Here is a 27180-nt window from a genome sequence, read left to right as displayed (position 1 = left end):
CGTGTTTTCAGCACTGCATTGTGCTAGTCTTTAGGGCAGGCCTATTTCAGTTCCTCTGGGACTGTGCTGGGCTGAGACCACCTTCCTGGCCGGGACAGAGAAGGACAGAGAGGGCAGAGGGAGGAGGGTAGAGGTGAGGAGTGGGGCAGGAAGGGGCAGGTGGCCTCGGCCCCCAAACCCTGGCCCATTGGGAGCCCCTTCCCTTCTCCTGGGGCCCCCGGCACACACTCAGCAGGTGAGAGAGGGAGAGAGTCCTGGGCTGAGCATCTGAGGACAGGGTTTACATTGTACAGTGTGCGTGTGATTTTTGGCAGGTGACATTGTCTCCTGCCTCTGTTCCCCCCCCCCCACCCCCGTGCGATGATGGGCTGCTTCAGTGATGCTAGCCAGCACATCTGGGTCCTTGTGTCCCTGTGGTTAAGAGCCCGGGCTGGTGTCCTGGTGCCGCCACTTGCTAGCTGTGTGACCCTGTCAAGTTACAGAACCTCTCTGTGCCCGAATGTCCTCATTTGCAAAATGGGGATTAAAAATAGGACCAATCTCATGAGGCTGTTGGGAGAGAGAGGACATAAGGCATGTAAAGCAGTCACGTGGCCCCTGCCTGGTACTTGGTAACTGGGCGGCAGGAGGTAATTGGTGGCGGTGGTACGTCACTTCCGTTACCAGAGGTTCTCCTCAAGGTGCCCTCACTCCCTGGCCCCTCCTCAGCCCCGCCCTGAGCCTCCGAGGCCAGGCGCTCATTGACATTCTGAACACCAGGGTCCTTACCCAACCAAGGAAACCTAACCTGCGTGTATCGCCAGATCTGGTAATTAATACCCTGATGGCTTTTATTGGACTGAAGCAGGACCTGCACGTGACTGGCTTTTTAATTAATAACCAGCCTCCCTCCTCACTCCCCTCCCCCTGCTGTCCTTGAGGACAGGCCGGGGTGGGGGGGCCCAGAGTCCCCCAAGCCTGTCCAGCCCGCTCGGGAGGGCGGGGTGCGTGGTGGGACCCAGGGAGACAGCGCTGTGGTCATCCCCCACACACACCCCATTCTCTGTGCAGGACGGAAGGGCCGGCTCTGGGCAGGGCCAAGCCCAGGGATGCCCCAGGCATGTCCCCGACCTCAGGGAGCATGTGGCCCAGGGCAGCTGGGTGCAAGACACATCCATTCCAAGAGCAGGTGCGACAGGAGAAGCCTTTGGAAGAGCAGAGCCAGAAACAACCAGCTTGCCCTGAAGGCGCCCAGAAGGTGCCTTTGTGCTGATGCTTGAGAGATGATGCAGCTCTCTTGGTGGAAAAGAGGAGAGGCAGCCGTGCCAGGGGGCAGGAGCGGGCTGTGCAAAGGCCCGGAGTCAGGGCAAGGCCAGGGCAATCAGAGTGGCTGTTCCCTCGGCCGGAGCACTGGGGAGCGCCGGGGTCTCGGTGGGGACACAGTGGGAGAGGAGGCTGAGGGACCAGGCAGGACGCGCCTAAGAGGCTGGCTTTATCCCGAGGGCAATGGGGAGCCTCAGCAGGTAATATACAGAGGGGTGACGTGGTCAGGTCTGATTTTTAGAATCATCACCCGGGTGTCCCGCGAGTGAAAGGGACCAGTGGGAGCAGCACTGCAGTGGGCGTCCCGGGCTGTTAGAGCCAGGTCCACGCTCAGGCTCTAAGGCCTGATCGCCCCCCAGGGGCCCAGGATCCTGGACCTTCTCAGGATAGGGCCTGGCAGCCTCCCGCCAGTCCCAAACCACCTCCTCCCTCCTGCTATTTGTAATGTAGCTGCCTCATTGAGATTCAAACGAGCAGCTCCAATCTGGGCTCCTTTGCATAATTTCCCTCAATTAAAATTTCCAAGGTGCCAGAGAAGATGGTACCCTCCCCTGCAAGCAGGGGCCCCTTGCTCTGTGGGAGAGACACACACTCCTCGTCCTGAAGGCTCAGGACGAGGCAGGGACCGGTAGAGCCTGACTGAGTGTGCCTGGGGGGACCCTTGGCCTCTCGGGGTCTCAGTTTCTCCATTTGTGAAAGGAGGGCCTGCCCACTCCCAGCTCAGAAACCACACATCTGCTTTTCTCCCTCAGTCTCGTGAGGGAGTAAGGATGACGAGCCCACTTAACAGATGAGGAAACTGAGACCCAGAGAAGAAGGGGCATTTGCCCGAGGTCGCTCAGGGCTCCAGAGGTGGAATTAGACCCAGTTCTTCCGTCTCACCCCACAGGGTCTCCTGAGCTCTCTGGGCTCCCAGGGTGTCTGGGGAGACCAGACCCTCAGGGGAAACAACAAGAGGAGGTGAGGCAACTGGGGCCACTGTCCTTGAGGGCTGGGGCAGCCAGGAGACCCTTCCTTTTTGTTCTCTAGGTCTCTGCCCCAACTTGCCTCGTCCACAAAGTCTTCCCAGATTTCACTTCCCTGAACTGCGTCTACCCTTGCTGTCCACGTTGCTTGCTGACCCCTGATCCCCTTAGGCGGTCCTTTTCTCCCAGGATGCTCTGGTCTCCTCACTGGACCCTGGTGGCTTCCCTAAGGGCAGGAATGGAACTCCCTTCGTTCCCCGCCTTCCTGCCTCCTGTCCCACGTGTGGCTGGGCACAGACCTGAGCACAGGGGACTAGCGTCCCCGAACGCCTGCATTTTCAGCACATGGCAGGACACTCCATGTGCACTGGACACACAAGTGAGTGCCAGTCACTGGGCACTGACACAGGTCACGCTTCCTCCGCCGGACTGGGTGCTCCCGGAGGGCAGGGACCAAGTGTCTCCTCTTTTGAACCGACAACTCCTACCCCAGGGTTTCCTGGTGCAGGGCTGAGTCCTCCACTGGCACTCAATAAAGCATATGGGGACTGAAGTCACTTTGCTTCTCAGGTCCATGTCTCCTCGTCTGCAGAATGGGGATCCACGAGCGTTTGATGGGGCATCTGCTGCAGGCCGGGCTCCGTGATGGACCCACAGAGGGAGCAGACCTGACTGTCCCGTCCACTCGGAGTCCAAGTCTAATTGGGGAGACAGACACACCTAGGAATAAACACCAGGGAATTAGAGAGAGGAAGACAGGGAGAGGAGAGAGAGAGACAGAGAGAGAGGCTGGTGTCTGAGCTGGACCTCAATGACGGGAGAGGAGCCAGGGCAGACCGGAAGGGGAGGAGGCTGAGCACGGGACAGGAGACGGGGGACGGCGCAGGAAGTGTCAGGAACGAGCTGTCCAGCTTGACCCAAATGTGGGAGAGAAGGCAGGAGAGGGCAGCAGCCGATCCATTAGGAAGACTGTCAGTCATAACGCTGGAGGGGACGTGGTGCTGTCTGCGGCACTTTTCCCCAGGTGGCCGAGGCCCTTGTTGTCCTTCCCCCATGCCCTTGGCCCACCTGGAGCCACCTGCCAACAGCTTCCTGTGACTCTGCCTGAGGGCAATGTCTGGCCCCCGCGTGACTGCCTGAATGCCCCAGGGGACCCTCAACCATTGAGGGGCGGGAGCTGGTGATGAAACACCCAGCTGCCTCCCCAGGGTGGACGATCCTGAGGCGTGTTGTCCCCAGCTCTCAGAGGGTCCCTAGCGAGACCAAGCCCAGAGGTCACCTGCTCACTAAGGCGCTCTTCACTGGCTGTCCTCCCGCCCCACCCCACAGGCATCCTGGGGTCACCTCCCAGTCACTTGCACCCAAATTCTTGGGGAATCCAAGTGAAGACAGACGGAAGTTCCTCTCTCTCTGGGATAGACTCCATGGGGAAGGGGAGGAGGCGGGAGAAACAGCCCAAGAGGGTGGGGCTGCAGCAGGCGCGGGGAGGAGGCTGTCTGCCACTGGAGGGTGGAGACGCCCCCGTGGGAAGAGGCTGGGGAGACAGCGGCAGCTTTGCCCTTTCTTTCATTCAGTCGTCTGGACTGCGCCCCGTTTCAGAGAGGATTTAAAGCCACTTGTAACCACACATGTATAACACTCATGTCAGTTGGGGTCACCCCGTGCCTTGTGATGTGACATTGTCCCATTGTAGGGGCTTGATCCTTAAGGTCACGGCTTCAGTTCAGCCTCCCATCGTGTACTCTGGGGCTCAGTGTTACCATTGCTGGGTTGTCTGGAACCCCTGCACAGACCGAAGCCATCCTCTCTAGTCTCTGCTGGGTGCATGAGAGTTAGTTTCACGTACTGGGTTTTATCTTTTTCTTATTGATTTGTAGGAATTCTTTATATATAATAGATCCCAATCCTTTGTTGGTTATATGCACTGCAAACCTTTTCCCAAACCAAGATTTATCTTTCATTTTGTTTTCAATATTTATTTATTAAAATAATTAAAAAAATTTTTTTTTGAGGAAGACTGGCCCTGCACTAACATCTGTTGCCAATCTTTCTCTTTTATCTTTTTTCTCCCCAAAGCCCCAGTACATAGTGTATCATGGTTGTAGAGTTGTACCTCTTCTATATGGGACGCTGCCTCAGCATGGCTTGATGAGCGGTGAGTGGGTCTGCTCCCAGGATCCCAACCAGCTAACTCCGGGCCGCTGCAGCAGAACGCGCGAACTTAACGGCTACGCCACCAGGCCAGCCCCTAAATATTTTATTTATTAGAAGTTTTAGATTTTAATTTAGTCAACTTTGTCAATATTTTCCTTTAGCATTTGTGATTTTTGCCTCTTTTTTCAGAAAAACTTTCCTTGGTCAGTTCTGCTGGTGGCCTCCAACACCCACTCTGCTCTCCTTCCTTAGTAACAGAATTCCAGTTTTTAGCTAGGTATATTGCCACTAAATATATCCCAGCTAAAAGGCTATATTTCCCAGTCTCCTTTCCAGCTGGGCGTGGCCATTAGACTGACCATGAAATGTGAATGAAAGTGTTTTGTGGGACTTCCGGGACATTTCCCTTTCTTGCCTTCCTCATTCTGCCAATTACAATGTAGATGTGATGGCTGGAGCTCCAGCAGTCATCTTGGACTTTGAGGTGACCTCAGTATGGAAGCAACATGCTGAGTATTGCAGGGCAAAAAGTTAGAAGGCTAATTCATTGTGAATCAGTCATAACAGTTTCTCCAGTTTTGTTTTGTTTTTTTGCCTACCCTAGAGTGATTGTATATGAGATAGAAATGATATTAAATACGAAAGCTTACTTAAGCCACTATTGCTTTGTGTTTTTCTAATCTAATACATTTCCCTAGCCTATGTTTTCTTTTAAAAGTTTCACAACTTTACTTTTCACACGTAGTTCTTTACTTCATCTGGAGTTGATTTTTGCTTATGTGGGAGGTGGGAATCTAATTTTATTCTTTTTCCATATGGACCGCTAATTGTCCTAGCATCATTTATTAAATAGTCCAAAACAAAATATAAGATATTTTGGAATAAATTTAGTAAAAGTTGCTTGATACCTTCATAGATAACATTGCAAAATTAACGTAGGGACGTAAATCTTAAAAACACTTAGACAAATGGAAAGATATACCATGCTCACGGATGGGAAGATAATTCTCTCCTGAATTAATCTATAAATTCAATGCCACCCAATCAAATCCTGGTGGGAGTTGTCAAGTTATATATGCAAAGATAAAATAAAACAAAAACAAGTTGGGAAAATGAGATAAAGCCAGAGGTGAAGGCTCATGGAGTTGTCAGAGGTGGGCTACACATCTCTTTGAGCTTTTTGGCAAATGACACGCAAAACATGATGCATTTTTATCTAAAAGATAAAGCCCACCATTACCAGGTAAACACAGCTGTTTCTGGAATGGGTGGAGGGACTGGGGGGTGATGGCTAAGGGGCACAGGGTTTCTGTGTGGGGTGATGAAAATGTTCTACAATTGTGATAATGGTTGCACAACTCTGTGAATACACAAAAAACCATCGAATTGCACACTTTAAATGGGTGAATTGTGTGGTGTGTGAATTATGTCTCAAGGAAGCTGTGAAAAATAAAAAAGGAACAGAAAAGAACACACAGCGGGCACCGTGGATGTGTGGGTGTGAGCCTGGGGCTTGCTGGCAAGCCCTCTAGGATAAACTGGCTCTACAGCAGGCCTGGGGAACTCAGCAGGGTGACGCTGGAGTGGGTTGTTACCTAAAAGTCCGGAAAAGCCGGGGGCCTTCCCCAGAGTCGTGACTTGGGGTGGTGGATGTAGCCCTCTTGGGGAGATAATTAGCGGGCAGGCCAGACCTCATCCAGGCCCTGGAGAGCCATATCCTCTGCCTGCAGGAGAACGCTTCCTTTTTTGTTGTTTTAAAGAAATTTTTATTGTGACATTACATACAGAAAAGTACACAGATCACGAGTGTACAGCATGCTGGATCTCATGAACAGAATGCTTCCCTGCACGCAGCACCTAGGTCAGGAAATAGACTATGCCAGGCCCCAGCAGGCCCCAGACCTCGTGCTAGTCATTACCCTGGAGGGAAACTCCCAGCTCCCGAGAGAGAAGACGGCGGCCTGATTGTTCCGTGTGCACGTGGACTCCTACAGTGTGCACTGTGTGCTCTGCCATCTTATGTTTTAACAGACCTATTCCTTTTTTTAAACTGTCTACTACTTTTCTGTTTGTTATCGCTGGGGGTGAGGGGTAGAGGCAAGAGATGAAATAAGCCTGAAGCATGGACATTCTAGGGAATCCTGGTGACCGGTGTTGGTCCTGCAGGAAGATGCTGGAGGTTGGTATCTAACTGGCTGGCCTGAGTCATGAGCCCACGTGTGAACCGATCATAAGTGACCCCAAAGATGATCCTTGCTTGGGAAAAACTCTGCAAGGGCCAGCTGCTCCTTGACCCTCGGCCCATTAGGAGGATTCTCTCATGGTACCTCTGCATGGCGCTACGTGGATGGCACCCCTTGGAGTTGTGCAACATGGCGGCCCAGCTGTCACACAGCCTTTTGGAGAACAGGACCAGACCATCCAGGAATTCCGTGCGTCAGGGCAGCCTGGCATAGAGCTGGGCCAGGGGCTGGCGCGGACCCTCCCGGCCTGCCTCACGCCAGCTCTCAGGACTCCAGCAGCAGGTCCCACCAGGGGGCGGCGGCCTGGATGGGCCCCCGCCCAGCTCCCCTGCTGGCGTAGCTGGCCCTGACTGTGACGGCCGTGGGGTCAGCGAGCACAGGTCCTGGGACACGCAGGTCCTTGGAGACAGGCTGGGCGGCGCGAGATTCCAGGCTGCCACGCGCTTCAGTGAATCAAGGGTGACGCGGGCACAGAGGGGCGAGTGAGCCTCTCGAGTCTCCTGCAGTGAGGTTTTTGGGAAAAGAAGTTGTGAAAATGCAGGGAGATGCCCGGGGCAGCCTGAGGGGACCTGCAGGGACAGCCAGGGCAAGGAGGCACCGACCTTCCTGGAGGGCCCTGTGCGCTCTGGCGTGAAGCGGAGGCAGGAGCCAGGAGACCGGGAGGTGGAGGTGGCCGTCCCGCCCACCACGCACTGGCCGTGTGACCTCCAGCAAGCGTGTGTCCTCCTTGGGTCTCATCTGCTCGCCTTTAAAACAGGGTTGATGACAATCACACAGCACCAGTTGCCTGTGTGAGGGTTGAATGCCCGGAAGATTAAGACGTAATGCCTGAGAAAAACAAGGACTTTAAACTGAGGAGCTAAAAGCCAGCAACAACTTAAAATCAAGAATGTTTTTAAATAATGAAAAAAATGTAAGACAGAAATAAAAGACTAGGACCAATGAGATGGCAAGTTTAAAATATAAAAGTGTATTTATGATACAAAGTCAAAATCAGCAAATACAAAATTAAAATGAAAAACCAGGGAATTGGGCTTAAAAGTTACCCTCAACAAGAGATAAAAGTTAAGAGATTTAAAATAATAAAGTGACAAATGAATGTGATTTAAAATGGAAGGTCAAAGCCTGAAGTCTGAGATTAAAAGATTAAATACGTCAAAGTTAACGATGTAAATGTTCAAAGAGATGCAGATGACCACCCGGAGACGAGGAGAGACGCTGGAGAGGACAGGACGCGGCTGAAGGGCTGACACTGAGAAGGAAGACAGGAATGTTCGTCTTCTCAACAAGAAGTCAACTTTAAAGGGAAGAGGACTAAGAAAACCCATTTTAAAGGAAACAATAGCAAAAAGCTTGAGGATTACAGATATAGATGGTCAAATAAACTCAGATTACCAAAAAAAGGAAAGAGGACATTTGGGCGACTTGTAAGGGGCTCCAGGAGGGGGAACGTCTGGAGAGGAGGGCCAGACTGGGCATGTTCAGAGCTCTGGGCAGACGGTGAAGAGGAGGGCGAGACGGAGGATTCGGGTCTGTGGGGCGATTGGTCCCTCCGACCACTGCTAATGGGGCATCTGGCAAGCACTGGGCTAGAAGTTAGGGATACGGGTAAGCCAAACGTGGTGTCTGGCCCTGGAGAGAGACAGGTGTTATAAAAATTCCCCCTGCGAATGTCTCTTCGGACTGTGGTGCTCTCCACGAGGGGTGGAGAGAGTGCAGCGGGGACCAGAACGGGTGTGTGTGTCTGTGTGTGTATGTGTGTGTGGTCACTTGGAATGGCTTCTCCAAGGGTGTGGGGTTGAACCAGGACCTGAGGCTGAGCCAAGAGAAGGGGGATGGGGTACCCAAGGGAGGCCCGGGCAGGAGGGAGGACGAAGGACAGAAATGGTGAACATAATGAAGTCCATGGATGGGCACCTAGCGAGGGGGCAAGTGAAGATGCTCCTGGTAAATTCCAGGCTCGAGGCTTCTGGGAAATTGGAGGCAAAGAGGTCTGTGTGGGTCAGAGTGGTGGGTAGCCGCTGCAGCTGGGGGAGGGAGGTTGTAAGGGGTGTCTAGGTGGGTGTTGGGGCCCTTCCCTCTGCTGGTACGCTTGAGAGAAACGGCAGAAATCTTTGCCTATGGTTCCAAAGAAGAGTCTAGAACTGTCTCCTGGTTATTTGCCCTAACACTGTTACCTCCTGAATTTACACTAGACCCCAAATTTCCATCTTAAGACATTTTTCAGCCACCCTTGGGGTCTAGGAGAGGGACCAGAGCGAGTGCGCAGACTTGGGGTTGGCCAGAGGGAACTGATGGAGTTCAGGACAGAGATTCCAGGCGCAGGAGGCAGTGTCGTGGAGCGGGGCAGAGCCTGGAGTCAGGAGGGTGAGGAGGCCACTGTGTGGAGGAAAGGACGGGCCGAGTCCTGGTCTGGGGTCCTGGGGTGGAATGAATGTCCACCCCCAGCTGGCCTCTGTCCCAGATGGGTGCTCATGTAGAGACTGAACAAGTCTGGGAGGCTACGGGGCAGAGAGCTCTAGGCCCACAGCTGGGCTGTCTGTGTCCCCATCTGGTCCCGGCTTGTGAACGTGCATGCGCCTCCTGTGCTCTGGGCCTCAGTCTCCCCTCCCCATCCACCCAGGGCAGCTTGATATGCAGAGGCGAGAGGGCCGGGGGTGACACCTGCTGGTGAGTGGAAGCATCACAGGCGAGGCTTGGCTGAGGGGTCGCCAAGGAGCCAGGGGTGCGTCAGTCACCCACCCTCCAGCGTCACCCCCAGTTCCCTCGGGAGGAGAAGGCCGAGGCCTCCCAATTTACCTAGGGGGTCCGACTGATGTCTCCTGGGGCAGGCAGAGTGACGAGGGGAGGTGGGACAAGAAAAGTCCCGGTTCCCGAGACCACCTCCCCGTCTGACAGGCTCTGTGCTGGGGGAGGGAGTGTCACATTTGATTGTCACGACAACCCCGTGCAATGTATTTCCTTGTCCCGATCATACTGGAGATGGGAAAACGGGCCTTGGGGAGGGTTAGGGGTCTGGCGAGGGTCATAAACCAGGTACGTGGCTGAGCTGGAATTCAAACCCAGACTGTCTCCTTTTTTTTTTAAAGATTTTATTTATTTTATTTTTCCCCCCAAAGCCCCAGTGGATAGTTGTGTGTCGTAGCTGCACATCCTTCTAGTTGCTGTATGTGGGACTCGGCCTCAGGATGAACGGAGAAGTGGTGCCTCGATGCGCACCCGGGATCCGAACCCGGGCCACCAGCATCGCAGCGCGCACACTTAACCACCAAGCCACAGGGCCGGCCCCGGACTGTCTCCTTCTTAAGCGGGCTCAGGCTCCGTTCACGCCCCAAGGAGCCATTCTCCCAGGGCCAGTGCTGTACGCACGGGGTGGCGGGGTCACGAGGACAGCCCGAGCCTCACTGCAGTCCACCGGGGCTCAGTCCTGCACCCCAAACACTGCTGCTCCAAGATCTCCTTAATATTCCCAGAGCAGGGCCCAGGGCCCTGACCCCATCCAGGAGGAGAGGCCTGGAGAAGGGTGCTACCCCACCCCTGCCCAACTCGCGATTCCCAGCATTCCCTCTTGCTTCCCACGCCTGGGACTATGCTCCCCATCGTACGGATGAGGAAACTGAGGCTGGGGAGGGAAGGGCCTTGCCCAGGGCCACAGGCAGTCAGTGCCCAAGTCAGAGTGGACCCTGTGTCTCAGCCACTGTCTCAGGGTGAGGAACAGGAGCCACAGGCGCCGTCAGGCGGGTCACCCCACTGGAATACAGCAGGGCCCCTTTTTGGGTGATTAGAAAGACCCAGAGTGGGAGCTTTAGAGCAGCGTTTCTTCACCTCGCACCACTGACGCTGGGGGCTGGGCAATTCTTTGTTCTGGGGCCTGGTATTGTGCAGCACCCCTGGCCTCTACCCCCAGTTGTGACCACCAAAAGTGTCTCAAGACATTGCCATGTGTCCCCAAGGGGGAGACCCCTTGGCTGAGACCTCCTGGCTTGCGGAGAGCTTGTGGTGAGCCCTGCCTTCCGGGTGCAGGCAGGGCTGCCATCTCCTCAGCGAAGCCTCGGAAGAAGGGCTTTAGGACGACCCCGTGGAGAGCTTGTGATGCCTTCCTCAAAGCCGGGGGACACAGCGGACAAGGCCCAACATTTTAAGTCCTGAATTGAGAGTACATTTCAATCCAGATGACCTCAGGACTGTCTTACCTGTGAGAGCCGGGTGGGGTGGGGGGCTGCCAGACTTTCAGGCAGGGACAAGGTGGGAGCACCCCACACGTGAGCAGGTTTAATGACAGATCGGGAGGCGAAAATAAAGTGGCTGTTAGGATTATCACACCCTGTGAGTCCGGCTTGATCTTGGTCTTTGGCATTCGGCAAATTTAATATACCGTGCCTAGGTGTGGCTTTTTTAAATTCATAACGCTTGCAATTCTCTGTAGTTTACATTTATATCTTTTGTCAATTCTGGAAATTTCTCAGCTGTTTTCTCTAGTGATAATGCCTCTCTTCAGTTTTCTCTGTTTTCTTTTGGAACCCAATTAGGTACATATTAACCTTTCCTTTTAGTCTCTTTGTCTCTGAATTATTCAGCAAATATTTACTGAGCTCTATGCAGGCACGAGCCTAGGCATTTGGCCTACGAAAGCCCCTGGTGGATCTTCACCAATCTTGCACATTTTCCGTCTCTGGCTAATCTCTTCAGATCTATTTTCTAGTTCTCCAACTCCCTGTCAGCTTTGTTTAATCTTTTTTGTTTTAAATATCTATTGAATTTTCATTTCAGTGATGAGATTTTTCATTTCTAGAAGTTCTGATTAGATCTTTTCAAACCAGCCTTGTCTTTTTCTTGATAGTATCATGTTCCTTGCTCTTTTTTTTTTTTTTGTGAGGAAGATCATCCCTGCGCTAACATCCATGCTAATCCTCCTCTTTTTGCTGAGGAAGGCCGGCCCTGAGCTAACATCTATTGCCAATCCTCCTCCTTTTTTTCCCTTTTTATCCCCAAAGCCCCAGTAGATAGTTGTATGTCATAGTTGCACATCCTTCTGGTTGCTGTATGTGGGACGCGGCCTCAGCATGGCCAGACAAGAGGTGGGTCGGTGCGCGCCCAGGATCCGAACCCGGGCCACCAGTAGCGGAGCGCGCGCACTTAACCGCTATGCCACGGGGCCGGCCCCACTCCTGTTTTTAATTCAATCTTCATCCCTTAAAACTTAAAGAGATGCATTTCATATTTTGTGTCCAATAATCCCAGTATCTGAGGTTCTTTTTCTCCTGACTTTTAAAAATTTATTTTTGGGGCCGGCCTGGTGGCACAAGTAGTTAAGTGCGCATGCTCTGCTGTGGTGGCCCAGGGTTCGCCGGTTCGGATCCTGGGCGTGCACCAACGCACTGCTTGGCAAGCCATGCTGTGGCGGGGTCCCATATAAAGTAGAGGAAGATGGGGACAGATGTTAGCCCGGGGCCAGTCTTCCTCAACAAAAAGAGGAGAATTGGGAACAGATGTTAGCTCATGGCTAATCTTCCTCAAACACACACAAAAAATTATTTTATTTATTTTAATTTTTTATTTTTGCTGAGGAAGATTCACCCTGAGCTAACGTCTGCATCATTCTTCCTCTATTTTTTATGTGAGCCGCCGCCACAGCATGGTCGCCGACAGACGAGTGGTGTAGGTCTGCGCCCAGGAACCAAACCTGGGCCGCCGAAGCGGAGCGCACCCAACTTAACCACTAGGCCCTGGGGCCAGTCCCCCTCCTGACTGTTGCTTTGTGTATTGTGAAATTTTGGGTTGTGAGCCTGTGGGATTCCTGCAAGCCCTGGGATGACAGCACGTTCCCTTGGCGAGGAATTGCTCTTGCTTCGGCCGGGTACTCTGTACCAGGACCACTTTAAAGTCATCCGTTAGCTTAGTACTTCCTGAACCCCCACAACGGCATAAATTCAAACTCCCATCTCTCTCAAGGCTTTGGTTTTTAGGATGTCTCCTGTGACATTTTTCCCACCCAGAGTCTAGGCCAAGACACTCAAGTTTCCTTGTCACCTCCCTCCATCAGGGCAAAGATTTTCTAGTCCAGACTGCTAGGAAAGTTGTAGCTCCGCCGTTTTTGACTTTTGGCAGGTCTCTTGGTTCCAATTTTCCAACTTGCAAAGCCTTGTCCTCTGGGTGCCTTGTGGCCGTGACATCCCAAGCCTCTGGGTTCCTGAGGCTGGCAGCGCCCCGGGCAGCTGCAGTTTACACATCAGCTGACCACTCTGGCCTCCAGCTCTTCTTTGTTTTCCGCCCTTGGGGATTTCCCTACTTTCCTGCAAGCTCTGCGATATGTTTAAAAACATGGATGTTATGTTTTATCTGGCAAATTGTATCGGAAGAAATTACGTCAAGAGGAATTTTTTTTATTGATGTTTTAATGGTTTTTAACATTGTGAAATTTTGGGTTGTGCATTTTTGTTTGTCCATCACCATATATATGACTCCCTTCACCCCTTGTACCCACCCCCCACCCCCACTGCTCCTGGTAACCACAGTACAGTTTACTCTGTCCAAGTGTTGATTTATATTCCACATATGAGTGAGATCATACAGTCTTTCTCTTTCTGGCTTATTTCACTTAACATAATACGCCCAGGCCCATCCATGTTGTTGCAAATGGGACGATTTTGTCTTTTTTTATGGCTGAGTAGTATTCCATTGTGTATATATACCACATTTTCTTAATCCAATCGTCAGTCGAGGGACACTTAGGTTGCTTCCACTTCTTGGCTATGGTGAATAATGCTGCAGTGAACATAGGGGTGCATAAGCCTCTTTGGATTGTTGATTTCAGGTTCGTTGGATAGATTCCCGGTAGTGGGATGGCTGGGTCATAGGGCATCTCTATTTTTAAGTCTTTGAGGAATCTCCATAACGTTTTCCATAGAGGCTGCACCAGTTTGCATTCCCACCAGCTGTGTATGAGGGTTCCTGTTTCTCCACATCCTCTCCAACACTTGTTGTTTTTTGTCTTGGTGATTATAGCCCTTCTAACGGGCGTGAGGTGATATCTTAGTGTTGTTTTGATTTGCATTTCCCTGATGATTAGTGATATTGAACATCTTTTCGTGTGCCTATTGGCCATCTGTATATCTTCTTTGGAGAAGTGTCTGTTCATTTCCTCTGCCCATTTTTTGATCGGGTTGTTTGTTTTTTTGTTGTTCAGTTGTGTGAGCTCTTTATTTATTAGGGAGATCAACCCCTTGTCAGATGTATGTTTTGCAAATATTCTCTCCCAGCTGGTGGGTTGTCTGTTCATCTTGATTCTGGTTTCGTTTGTCTTATAGAAGCTCTTTAATCTGATAAAGTCCCACTTGTTTATTTTTTCTTTAGTTTCCCTAGTCTGGGTAGGCATGTCATCCAAAAAGTTTCCTTTATGACCAGTGTCAAATAGTGTGTTGCCTATATTTTCTTCTATGAGTTTTATAGTTTCAGGTCTCACCTTCAGGTCTTTGATCCATTTTGAGTTAATTTTTGTGAATGGCGATAGCAGATGGTCCACTTTCATTCTTTTGCATGTGGCTGTCCAGTTTTCCCAACACCATTTATTGAAGAGACTTTCCTTTCTCCATTGTATGTTCTTAGCACCTTTGTCGAAAATTAGCTGTCCGTATATGTGGGGTTTTATATCTGGGCTTTCAATTCTGTTCCATTGATCTGTGTGTCTGTTTTTGTACCAGTACCATGCTGTTTTGATTACTATTGCTTTGTAGTATGTTTTGAAGTCAGGGATTGTGATGCCTCCTGCTTTGTTCTTTTTTCTTAGGATTGCTTTAGCGATTCGGGGCCTTTTGTTCCCCCATATGAATGTTAGTATTCTTTTTTCTATTTCTGTGAAGAATGTCATTGGGATTCTGATTGGGATTGCATTGAATCTGTGGATTGCTTTAGGTAATATAGACATTTTAACTATGTTTATTCTTCCAATCCACGTGCATGGGATGTCTTTCCATTTCTATATGTCATCATTGATTTCTTTCAATAATGTCTTGTAGTTCTCATTGTATAGGTCCTTCACCTTCTTGGTAAGACTTATTCCTAGGTATTTTATTCTTTTTGATGCAATTGTAAACGGTATTATCTTTTTGAGCTCTCTTTCTGTTAGGTCATTATTAGCATACAGAAATGCAACTGATTTTTGTAGACTGATTTTGTACCCTGCAACTTTGCTGTAGTTGTTGATTATTTCTAATAGTTTTCCAACAGATTCTTTAGGATTTTCTATATATAAAATCATGTCATCTGCAAATAGTGAGAGTTTCACTTCTTCGTTACTTATTTAGATTCCTTTTATTTCTTTTTCTTGCCTAATTGCTCTGGCCAAAACCTCCAGTACTATGTTGAACAGGAGTGGTGAGAGTGGGCAGCCCTGCCTCGTTCCTGTTCTCAGAGGAATGGCTTTCAGTCTTTCCCCGTTGAGTATGATGTTGGCTATGGGTTTGTCATAAATAGCTTTTATTATGTTGAGGTACTTTCCTTCTATTCCCATTTTGTTGAGAGTTTTTATCATAAATGGATGTTGTATCTTGTCAAATGCCTTCTCTGCATCTATTGAGATGACCATGTGGTTTTTATTCTTTGTTTTGTTGATGTGATATATCACATTGAATGATTTACGGATGTTGAACTATCCCTGCGTCCCTGGTATAAATCCCACTTGATCATGGTGTATGATCTTTTTAATGTATTATTGTATTCGGTTTGCCAATATTTTGTTGAGGATTTTTGCATCTATGTTCATCAGCGATATTGGCCTGTAATTTTCTTTCTTTGTATTGTCTTTGTCTGGCTTTGGTATCAGGGTGATGTTGGCCTCATAGAATGAGTTAGGAAGTGTTCCATCTTCCTCTATTTTTTGGAAGAGTTTGAGAAGGATGGGTATTAAATCTTCTTTGAATGTTTGATAAAATTCACTGGAGAAGCCATCTGGTCCTGGACTTTTATTTTTGGGGAGGTTTTTGATTACTATTTCAATCTCTTTACTTGTGATTGGTCTATTCAGACTCTCCATTTCTTCTTGGTTCAGTTTTGGGAGGTTGTATAAGTCTAAGAATTTATCCATTTCTTCTAGATTGTCCAATTTGTTGGCATATAATTTCTCACAGTATTCTCTTATAATCCTCTGTATTTCCATGGTACCTGTTGTAATTTCTCCTCTTTCATTTCTTTTTTTTTTTTTTTTTTTTTTTTTTTTTTTTGAGAGGCAAAAAGAAATTTAATTGTCTCTTAAGAAAATATTCTACTTATTCATTTTAATAACAAAATATAGTAAAGTAACCTCGGAACTATAAATACAATAGATATCAAAATCACTTAATAAAAAATATTCACTGTTGCATGTCTAGTAAAGTGAGGAAAAGAAATAGGAAAGGAAATTGGCAGTATAAAAGAAAAGGGAGAGGAGGCAGAGAGTGAGACATGAAGACGTTAAATGGGGGCAGAAGGTAAAGAAGAACCAATGGGGAAAAGCTAAGGAGGGCACAGATGCTGGGAAAGTAAAAAATACTAAGAAAGATAGCCAGGTTCACAGACACCAAGTCTCAACCATAGATCTCCTCTTTCATTTCTAATTTTATTTACTTGAGCCTTTTCTCTTTTTTTCTTAGTAAGTCTGGCTAAGGGTTTGTCAATTTTGTTTATCTTCTCAAAGAACCAACTCTTTGTTTCATTAATCCTTTCTACTGTTTTTTTTGGTCTCAATTTCATTTATTTCTGCTCTGATTTTTATTATTTCTCTACTTCTGCTGACTTTGGGCTTTGTTTGTTCTTCTTTTACGAGTTCTGTTAGGTGTAATTTAAGGTTGTTTATTAGGGCTTTTTCTTGTTTGTTAAGGTGGGCTTGTATCACTGTGAGTTTCCCTCTCAGGACCGCTTTTGCTGCATCCCATATGGTTTGATATGGCATATTTTCATTTTTGTTTGTTTCCAGATGGTTTTTGATTTCTCCTTTAATTTCATCAATGATCCATTCGTTGTTCAGCAGCATGTTGTTTAATCTCCACATTTTTGTCACTTTCCCAGTCTTTTTTCATGGTTCATTTCCAGTTTCATAGCATTATGGTCTGAAAAGATGCTTGTTATGATTTCAATCTTCTTAAATTTATTGAGGCTTGCTTTATTTCCCAACATATGGTCTATCCTTGAGAATGTTCCATGTGTGCTTGAGAAGAATGTGTAGTCAGGTGTTTTTGGATGGAGTGCTCTGTATATGTCTACTAGGTCCATCTCGTCCAGTTTTTCATTTAAGTCCACTGTTTCTTTATTGACTTTTTGTCTGGATGATCTATCCATTGATGTAAGTGGGGTATTAAGATCCCCTATTACTATTGTGTTGTTGTTAATGTCTCCTTTTAGGTTTGTTAATAGTTGTTTTATGTACATTGGTGCTCCTATGTTGGGTGCATATATATTTATAAGTGGTATGTCTTCTTGGTGGAGTGTCCCTTTTGTCATTATATATTTCCCTTCTTTGTCTTTCTTAACCTGTTTTATCTTGATGTCTACTTTGTCTGATATGAGTACAGCAACACCTGCTTTCTTTTGTTTGCCATTAGCTTGGAGTATTGTCTTCCATCCTTTCACTCTGAGCCTGTGCTTGTCTTTAGTGCTGAGATGTGTTTCCTGGAGGCAGCATATTGTTGGGTCTTGCTTTTTAATCCATCCTGCCACTCTGTATCTTTTGAATGGAGAGTTCAATCCATTTACATTTAGGGTAATTATTGATATATGAGGGCTTAATGTTGCTGTTTTGTCACTTATTTTCTGGTTCTTTTGTGTTTCCTTTGTTTCTTGTCCCATTTGTTTCGGACTGCCAATTCAGTTTGGTTGTTCTGTCTTATGACTCTTCTAGTTTTCTCTTTGTTTATCACATGTGGTTTTGTTTTGATTATTTGTTTAGTGGTTACCTTGAGGTTTGTGTAAGAAATCTTGTGTATGAGATAGTCCATTATCTGATGGCCTCCTATTTATCTGATGGCCTCCTATTTCCTTATACTAAGTCAATTCAATCACTTTCCTCTTCCCCTTCTAAGTCATTCTTGTTATACCTTATTCTATCTTGTGTTGTGGCTGTGTGTTTATAGTGATGAGGTTAAATTTATTTTTGGTGAATTCCTTCCTTTGATCTTTGATTTTATTTTTATTTTCATTTATTTATTTTTTTGTGAGGAAGATCAGCCCCGAGCTAACATCCATGCTAATCCTCCTCTTTTTGCTGAGGAAGATCGGCTCTGAGCTAACATCTATTGCCAATCCTCCTCCTTTTTCTCCCCAAAACCCCAGTAGATAGTTGTGTCATAGTTGCACATCCTTCCAGTTGCTGTATGTGGGATGCTGCCCCAGCATGGCCGGACAAGCAGTGCATCGGCACACGCCCGGGATCCGAACCTGGGCCGCCAGCAGTGGAGCGTGCGCACTCAACCGCTAAGCCATGGGGCCGGCCCGTGATCTTTGATTTTAGAATTTAAGTGGTTGCTAACCTGTTCCGGTAAAGATCTACTATTTTTCTGAGTTTATCTACCTATTTTTCTCCTTGCTCCAAGCTTTGTATTCCCTTTCTCTTCTTTTTTTCAGGCCTGAGGGCCTTCTTGAGTATTTCTTGTAGTGGGGGTCTCGTGGCCATGAACTCCCTTAGCTTTTGTTTATCTGGGAGAGTTACTATTTCTCCATCATATTTGAAGGATATTTTTGCTGGATAGAGTATTCTTGGCTGAAAGTTTCTGTCTTTCAGTATTTTGAATATATCATTCCAGTCTCTCCTAGACTGTAAAGTTTCTGTTGAGAAATCCGCTGAGAGCCTGATGGGAGTTCCTTTGTACGTTATTTTTTGTTTTTCTCTAGCTGCCCTTAATATTGTTTCTTTGTCATTGATTCTGCCTAGCCTTACCACTAGGTGTCATGGAGAGGGCCTTCATCTGTTAATATATTTAGGTGACCTGTTGGCTTTGCTTACTGGTATTTCCTACTCCTTCCCCAGATTTGGGAAATTCTCAGCTATTATTTCCTTGAATAGGCTTTCTGTAAGAGGAATTTTTTAAATGAATTTAGCCTGCTATATTACCAGAAACAGAAATCTCACCGTGTCTTCAGGCAAACATTTGTAATTCTTCTGGATTCCGTGGTGGATTGTTTTCAGAGGTTTGTTCTTCCGCTCAGAGACCCCACATGCTCTTCCCTCCTTGGTTTTGCACAGTTTTCGTGCATCCTGCATGGCTGAGGTTTTCCTCCCTCTCTTTCCCGCCTCTCCGATCTGGGAAGAGCTCAGCGAGCGCAGACAGAAGCAGGGCTCCTCCTGGCCCCCTCCTTTGGTCCAGTCTTCTGGATGCCCAGGCGGAGGGTGGGCGGCAGCCCAGTCCTCAGTCTGATACTCAGTGTGTGCCTCTGCTCGGCCTCTCATCTCAGCACCACCTGTGCAGCTGCCATTGTCTTGGCCGGTTCCCCAGCACACGTGCAGTTCCCTGAGGTTGGGTCAGGGGACACAGAGGTGTGATTAATGTTGTCACAGCTCCCAGATCCTGGTGTCAGGGTGTCTATCCATCTCATCATATAATGTTGTTATAAACCTCTATCTTTTCCTATGTCTTCATGGGTATAGTGTACAATATCTCTCAATGCAGGTGTGCATCGAGGGGAACGGATAAAGACCAACACATATAATCTCACTTTCATGTGGAATCTAAAAAAAAGGACAAAACCAAACTCACAGATACAGAGAGCAGACTGATGATTGCCAGAGGCAGGGGGTGGAGAGTGGGCCAAATGGGTGAAGGTGGTCAAAAGGTACACACTTCCACTTTTAAAATAAATAAGTCCTGAGAATGTGATGTACAGCATGGTGACTATAATCAACAATAGTGTACTGTATTTTGGAAGTTGCTAAGAGAGCAGCCCTTAAAAGTTCTCATCACAGGAAAAAAAATTGTAACTATGTGTGGTGATGTTAGCCAGACTGACTGTGGTCGTCATTTTGTAGAATATACATATATTGAATCATTATGTTGTACATCTGAAACTAATATAATGTTCTATGTCAGTTACATCTCAATTAAAAAATAGTAAATAATACAAAAAAGAGAGGAGAATGGGTGAATAAATTGTGATATGTTCATACAATGGAACACTACATAGCAATAAGAAAAGAATGCATTATTGCTACCCACAAGAAAGGGACGATCTCACAGGTCATGTGAGCTGAAAGAAATCAGACGCCTACTTGTACACAAGCAGACTCATCTGTGACGACGGAGGGACAACGGCTGGTGATCTCCTGCGAGGCGGGGTCGAGTGTGGGCTGGGGGGGTGCAGGGGCCTGCGTGGAGTGGGACGTGTTCTCTAGTTTGACCTGAGTGGTGGTCACACTGGGGTGTATGTATGTGAAAATCATCAATCTGGACACCTAAGATTTTTGTGCTTTACTGCATGTAAATTAATCCTCAATAAAAAAGAAAAACAAAAACTTATTATGAAATATTCTGAACATCCAAAAATTATAAAGGATCATCCCTTTACAGAACACTTTCAAAATTACACCAATTCAACAATACCCATTGAGGTCCTAGGTGTAGACGGTTCTTCTCCCACTCCTCCCGTCCCAGGGCCCTCCAACCTGAAATCGCTCTCATGGTCTTTACAGTGGACAGTTGGCAGAGGCTGCACCGTGGCTCTCCACCCGAACCCGGAAGGCCTTATTACTTCTTCTATTTGAAACTTTAGGGTCAGTTTTTTAAGTTAAATGATGAAAATGATCAGAAGAATATTCTCCTGAAAATTATTTTATTTATTTATTGCTGAGGAAGATTGTCCCTGAGCCTACACCTGTGCCAGTCTTCCTCTATTTTTTATGTGGGACGCTGCCACAGCATGGCTTGACGAGCGGTGTGTAGGTCCACACCCGGGATCTGAACCTGTGAACCCCAGGCCGTGCATGAACTTCACCCGTAGGCCACTGGGCTGGCCCCTAAAATTATTTTTTCTTAGGAAAAATGAACAGAAAACCACAACCTGTTCAGCATAGCCTCAGGTGCTGTGGTGGGCAAGCCCACTACAAATGGGGAAGGCCATCGGTCACTCTCTGGTCAGCAGGATTGTAGCCTGGGCCCTCTGCATGCTCTGGCCCCAGGTCACCGAGCCCCAGCACAGAGCCTCATCCATGTGCACGTCAGATGCCTCGAGGTCACGGTCTGTGTCAGACCACTGTTTCCCACGTAATCAACTTTTTCCTGCTTCCTGCTCTTCTTCCGTTCATTTCCTTTTAATTTCTAGGCGTCTGGTATCAAACCTGGCCTTGCAACTTAAGAGTTCTCACTTGTAACGGGAGCACCGTGAAATGCCGCTCGTCGGTTCCTGCTGTCCTTCTGTCTTGTGCCTTGTCTGCCATCCTCTCTTCTGGTTTTATCTGAGCTGCCATTTCATTTAACTTTTCTTGCACAGCTGATACTAAAGTCAAGAGCGCCACTACGCCAAGGATTTCTTCCGCTTGTAGTGCCAATCAATTTTAAGATGTTGGAGACATTTTGTCTTCTAGATGTTTTCCTGGGAGAGTATGGCATGAAGGGGGCTTCATCTGGGTATTTTTCACTGTATGTGAACGTGAGCCTGGTCTGGACAGCTTTGTCGTTTTCTCCAGCCTCAGATGTCAGAGTGACGGTGAGGCTGGGGGATGTCCTGGTAATTCCAGATAACAACACTGTCAAGACCTCTTCACTTGTCCCCTCACATCCTTCCAGCCGGCGGTGGTGCTCCGGGAGAACCAGAGGGGGCCTGGACGGAGGGGCGGGGGACCCCACCACCTCTGCTCACTGCGCTGCCTTTTGCCAGATTCTGGCATGGTGGCCCTCGCCGCTGCCTGTGGATGGCCTGGACACCGCAGAGGGACCATGGTCTTGGGCACAAAGCCAGACCAAGTTTGCTGAGCACCAGCCCTGCACCCGCCCCCGCCTGCTCCCAAGTTCTGCATTTGACTCCTTTATAACTTTTTCAAAAATTTTGTTAAAGGAGCTAAGGACATACAGTGGAGAAAGGAAAGTCTCTTCAACAAATGGTGCTGGGAAAACTGGACAGCCACATGCAAAAGAATGAAAGTGGACCATCTGCTATCGCCATTCACAAAAATTAACTCAAATGGATCAAAGACCTGAAGGTGAGACCTGAAACTATAAAACTCCTGGAGGAAAGTATAGGTAGTACACTACTTGCCATCAGCCATAAAGGAATCTTCTTGAATTCCATGTCTACTCAGGCAAGGGAAACAAAAGAAAAAATAAACACGTGGGACTTCATCAGATTAAAGAGCTTCTCCAAGGCAAATGAAACCAGGATCAAAATCAATAGGGAGGGCCAGCCCCGTGGCTTAGCGGTTAAGTGTGCGCACTCTGCTGCTGGCGGCCCGGGTTCGGATCCTGGGTGCACACTGACGCACCGCTTCTCCAGCCATGCTGAGGCCGCGTCCCACACACAGCAACTAGGAGGATGTGCCACTATGACATACAACTATCTACTGGGGCTTTGGGGCAAAAAAAGGAGGAGGATTGGCAATAGATGTTAGCTCAGAGCCAGTCTTCCTCAGCAAAAAGAGGAGGATTAGCATGGATGTTAGCTCAGGGCTGATCATCCTCACAAAAAAAGAAAAAAAAGAAAAAAAAATGAATAGGGAACCCACCAGATGGGAAAAAATATTTGCAAACCATATATCTGACAAGGGATTAATTGCCATAATATATAAAGAAAGACAACTGAATAATGAAAAAACAAATAATCCAATCAAAAAATGGGCAGAGGAAATGAACAGACACTCCTCCAAAGAAGATATACAGATGGCCAATAGGCACATGAAAAGATGCTCAACCTCATTAATCATCAGGGAAATGCAAATCAAAACCACACTAAGATATCACCTTACACCCGTTAGAATGACTATAATCACCAAGACAAAAAGCAACAAATGCTGGAGAGGCTGTGGAGAAATGGGAACCCTAATCCACTGCTGGTGGGAATGCAAACTGGTGCAGCCTCTATGGAAAACAGTATGGAGATTCCTCAAAAAATTAAAAACAGAAATACCTTATGATCCAGCTATCCCACTACTGGGTATCTACCCAACAAACCTAAAATCAACAATCCAAAGAGGCTTGTGCACCCCTATGTTCATCGCAGCCTTATTCACCATAGCCGAGACATGGAAGCAACCCAAGTGTCCCTCCACTGATGACTGGATAAAGAAGATGTGGTATATATATACCATGGAACAGTACTCAGCCATAAAAAAAGACAATATCATCCCATTTGCAACAACATGGATGGACCTGGAGGGTATAAGTGAAATAAGCTAGAAAGAGAAAGACAAACAGTGCGTGTTTTCACTCATATGTGGAAGATAAACCAACACATGGACAGAGAGAACTGTTTGGCGGTTATCAGGGGCTAGGGGGTGGGGGGTGGGCACAACGGTTGGAGGGATGCACTTATATGGTGACTGATAAACAATAAGGTACAACAAAAATTTCACAATAAAAGAAAAAAAAAAGATGCCAGGGAAAAGTGAAAGGCCGGCCTCGTGGCTTAGCGGTTAAGTTCTCACACTCCACTTTGGTGGCCTGGGGTTCTCGGGTTCAGATCCCCGGCATGGACCTACACACAACTCATCAAGCCACGGTGTGGCGGTATCCCAAGTACAAAATAGAGGAAGATTGGCACAGACATTAGCTCAGGGACGATCTTCCTCCGCAAGAAAAAAAAAAAATTTCCCAAAAGGAACACTGTACCTTTATTTTTTTCCCAATTTATTGAGATATAATTGACGCATAGTATTATATAAGTCTGGGTATACAACGTGATATATGTATACACTGTGAAATGATTACCATCCCTTATAACTTTTAAATCAAGTGACATCAAAACAGATTCATTTGGAAGAGTCGAACATACAACATGGTGACTATAGTTAATAATATTGTATTGTATGCTTGAAATTTGCTGAGAGTAGATCTTAACTATTCTCACCACACCAGAAAATGGTAAGGATGACATGTTAATGAGCTTGATTGTGGCATCATTTCACAAGCATACGCATATCAAAGCATCACATTGTGCACCTCCAATATATGTAATTATTATTTTGTCAATTATACCTCAATAAGGCTGGGAAAGAAAATAAAATGACGGGTAGTGGCAAATGAAAAAAAAAAAAGAAAACGTGATACATATATACATACAATGGAATATTATTCAGCCTCAAAAAGAACATTCTGACACCTGCTACAACATGGGTGAACCTTGAGGACATTATGCTGAGTGAAATAGCCCAGTCACAAAAGGACAAATACTGTATGATTCCACAAACATGAGGTCCCTAGAGTGGTCAAATTCATAGAGACAGAGAGTAGGATGGAGGGTGCCAGGGGCTGGGGGAGGGGGAGGGAAGTTAGTGCTCAATGGGGACAGAGTTTCAGTTTTGCAAGATGAAAAAGTTCTAGAGATCTGTTGCAAAACAATGTGAATATAGTTAATACTACCGAACTGTACACTTAAAAATGGTTAAGACATTAGATTTTATGTCATGTGATTTTTACCACAATTAAGAATTTTAAAAAATATATTCATCTATGCCCTGCCCAGCTCTCCCCTCACCTCAAATCTAGGGCAGTTGCTGAAATGGTTCTTGGTATTCTTCCTTCCTTTTTTCTGTTAACATGATAAATTGCACCAATTTATTTTTTTTTCTGCAATTATCCAAACAAATGAAAATATTCACACATCATTATTTAACGAAGATTCCTAACACAGTTTGGTGTTAATACTAACCAATCACACCCCTCCCACAATCTTACTGGTAACATGGCCATTATCATAATGTAAAATTTCTTTTCTTTTTTTAAAAATAACTTACTGAGGGGAAAATCACATGACATAAAATTAACCATTTTAAAGAGGCACTCAGCGGGATTCCGCATCTTCCCGGTCTTGTGCCGCCAGCACCTCTATCTGGTTCCAGAACATTTCCATCACTCTGGAGTAAAACTCTCTGTCCATTAAGCTGTTTCTCCCCATTTCCCCTTCCCCTCAGTCCCCGGCAGCCAGCTATCTGGCTTCTGTCACTGTGGATTTGCCTATCCCGGACATTCCATATACATGGAATCATACGTTATGTGCCCTTTGGTGTCTGACTTCTTTCACTGAGCGTAACTTTCTGGAGGTCCATCCACCCTGTAGCGTGGATCACTACTTCACTCCTTTCTATGGCCAAACAGTATCCTGTTGTCTGGATATACGGAACTTTACTTCCCCATTCATCTGCTGACCAGTATTTATGCTATTTCCACTCTTCAGCTATCGTGAATAACACTGCTAAGAACATCTGTGCACCAGTTTTCGTGTGGACACGGTTTCATTTATCTTGGTTATATACCTAGGAGTAAAACTGCTGGGTCATATGGTAACTTGACGTTTAACATTTTGAGGAACTACTGAACTGTTTTCCAAAGTGGCCGGACCATTTATGTCTCCACTGGCAATGTCTGAGAATTCCAGTTCGCGTCTTTTCGCTTGCGCTGCCCTGGTGGGCGGGCAGTGGCACCTCACAGAGGTCTGCCTCTGCACTTCCCTGCCGACCACGGACGCTGGGTACCTTCTCACGTGCTCACCGGCCATTTGAACATCTTTGAAGAAATGTCTATTCACATCCTTTGCCTATTTTTTAATTAGGTTATTTGTCTTTTTATTGAGTTGAAAGAATTCCTTCTATATTCTGGATACTAGACCCTTATCAGATGTGTGATTTGCAAACATCTTCTCACATTTGGCGGGTCTCCTTGGACACAAGAAGTTTTAAATTGTGATAAAGTCCAATTAACCTACTTTTTCCCTTTGGTTGCCTGTGCTTTTGGTTCATATCTCTGTTGCTGTGGCAGGAGAAATACAAGATGAGTTTGGAGCACATTGTAGAAAGTAAGGAAACGCTTAAACAACAAAAGGATGGGGCATGTCAGAGACACGGGAGCCACTGACAGCTCTCCTGATGGCCAAGGCTGGAACAACTTAAACAACACAGTAACCAGCGATGGTACTGGATAATAACCCAAACGTCGGATAGACATCCACGAGTCCACAGCGATAGAAACAAACAACTGGTAAACAATAAATGGGGGAGAAGAGACAACTCTTGCTTACAGAAGAATCCCAATTAGTAAATGGAGACAGGACAAGCGAATGGGAAAATCATTCTTGGAATACGATCACAGGGGTAATTACAGCAGGCAAGCTCCATGGACAGATGCAAAAGTCAGTGGTGGAAGTTTAAGGAGAAACCAGACATTTGCACAATCTCAAAGTATCTCCATCAAAACAGTTACGAGCTACAAAGGGAAAAAGAGTGATTTGATGGTGGAGTATCTTGGCACACATCGCCTTAATCAAGTGAGAAAGGTCACACCGCTGGTAACAGACACACGGAAATCAGGCTCCCGACATGGTGCACTGAGAGGGCAGGTCCCCTCTGCGCTCCATCTAATCACGAGAAGACACCGGACAAACCCAGACTGAGGGACCTGGACAAGAGACTGTTCAGTGCCCTTGAAATGTGTCGAGGCTACAAAAGATGAGGCCAGTCTGAGAAAACATTAGAGTGGAGGAGATTAAGGAGACACAATGAAGAAATGCCACGTGGGATCCTCATGGGATCTGGAACAGAAAAGGGACGAGTTAGAGGGAAAACTGGGGAAGTCCAAGCAAAGTCCACGTTTTAGCCACTAGCATCCCACCAGCGTCCGTTTTCTGGTTTGGACCCTTGTGCTGTGGCTGTGCAAGAGGTGAGCATGAGGGAGGCTGCTGAAGGGCGTATGGGGACTCTCTTTGCAATTCTTCTGTCAGTGTGAAATTATCTCAAAATTAAGATTAAAAAGGAAAAGTCAGTGCAGGGACGGTGTGGGGACGCCCTCTGTCCAGAGTGGCTGGCTCCCAGCCCCTCCCGCTGCACCCCAGACCTGCGGCTGGGGGCCAGCTGCTCGCTCCTGCTGGCTCCTGGAGCGCCACTCGGGGGTGCCTGCGGCAGGGCCGGGGGCTGCGCTGAGCTCTCGGGCTCCTCCCGCGCTGGCGGGCCACCGCTGAGCTCCACACCGGCCTGTCGAGGGCCCAGCGAGCTGGGCGAGCCGGGGACCTGCTGCTGCTCTCCCCCAGACGGAGAGGGCAACTTCCCGCGGGGCTGGGAGAGTGGCGGGAACAACTGGGTGGGCTTCAGTGGGCTCATTTAGACCCCACAGTGCACAGATCAGTTTATTTTTTCATTTCACAGAGGAGGACACTGAGGCTCAGGGAAGAGGGGCCATGGGCCTGGCCCACACAGCCAGAGGGTGTCCAGGGCCTGAGCTCTCTCCAGGGTGGCGCTGTCAGAGACCCCCCACCAGGGCTGCTCCTCTGAAGGGTCAAGGCTGCCCACAGGCCTTTGGCTTTGCACACGCCTCCGGGAAGCCCCCCCACCCCCCCGCAGCATCCCTGGGGCTTCCTGC

This window comes from Ceratotherium simum, chromosome 26 (genome assembly GCF_057802395.1).
Source record: "Ceratotherium simum simum isolate JZ-2026a chromosome 26, ASM5780239v1, whole genome shotgun sequence".
NCBI classification, from domain to species: Eukaryota; Metazoa; Chordata; class Mammalia; order Perissodactyla; family Rhinocerotidae; genus Ceratotherium; species Ceratotherium simum.
This window is presented reverse-complemented; position numbering follows the sequence as displayed.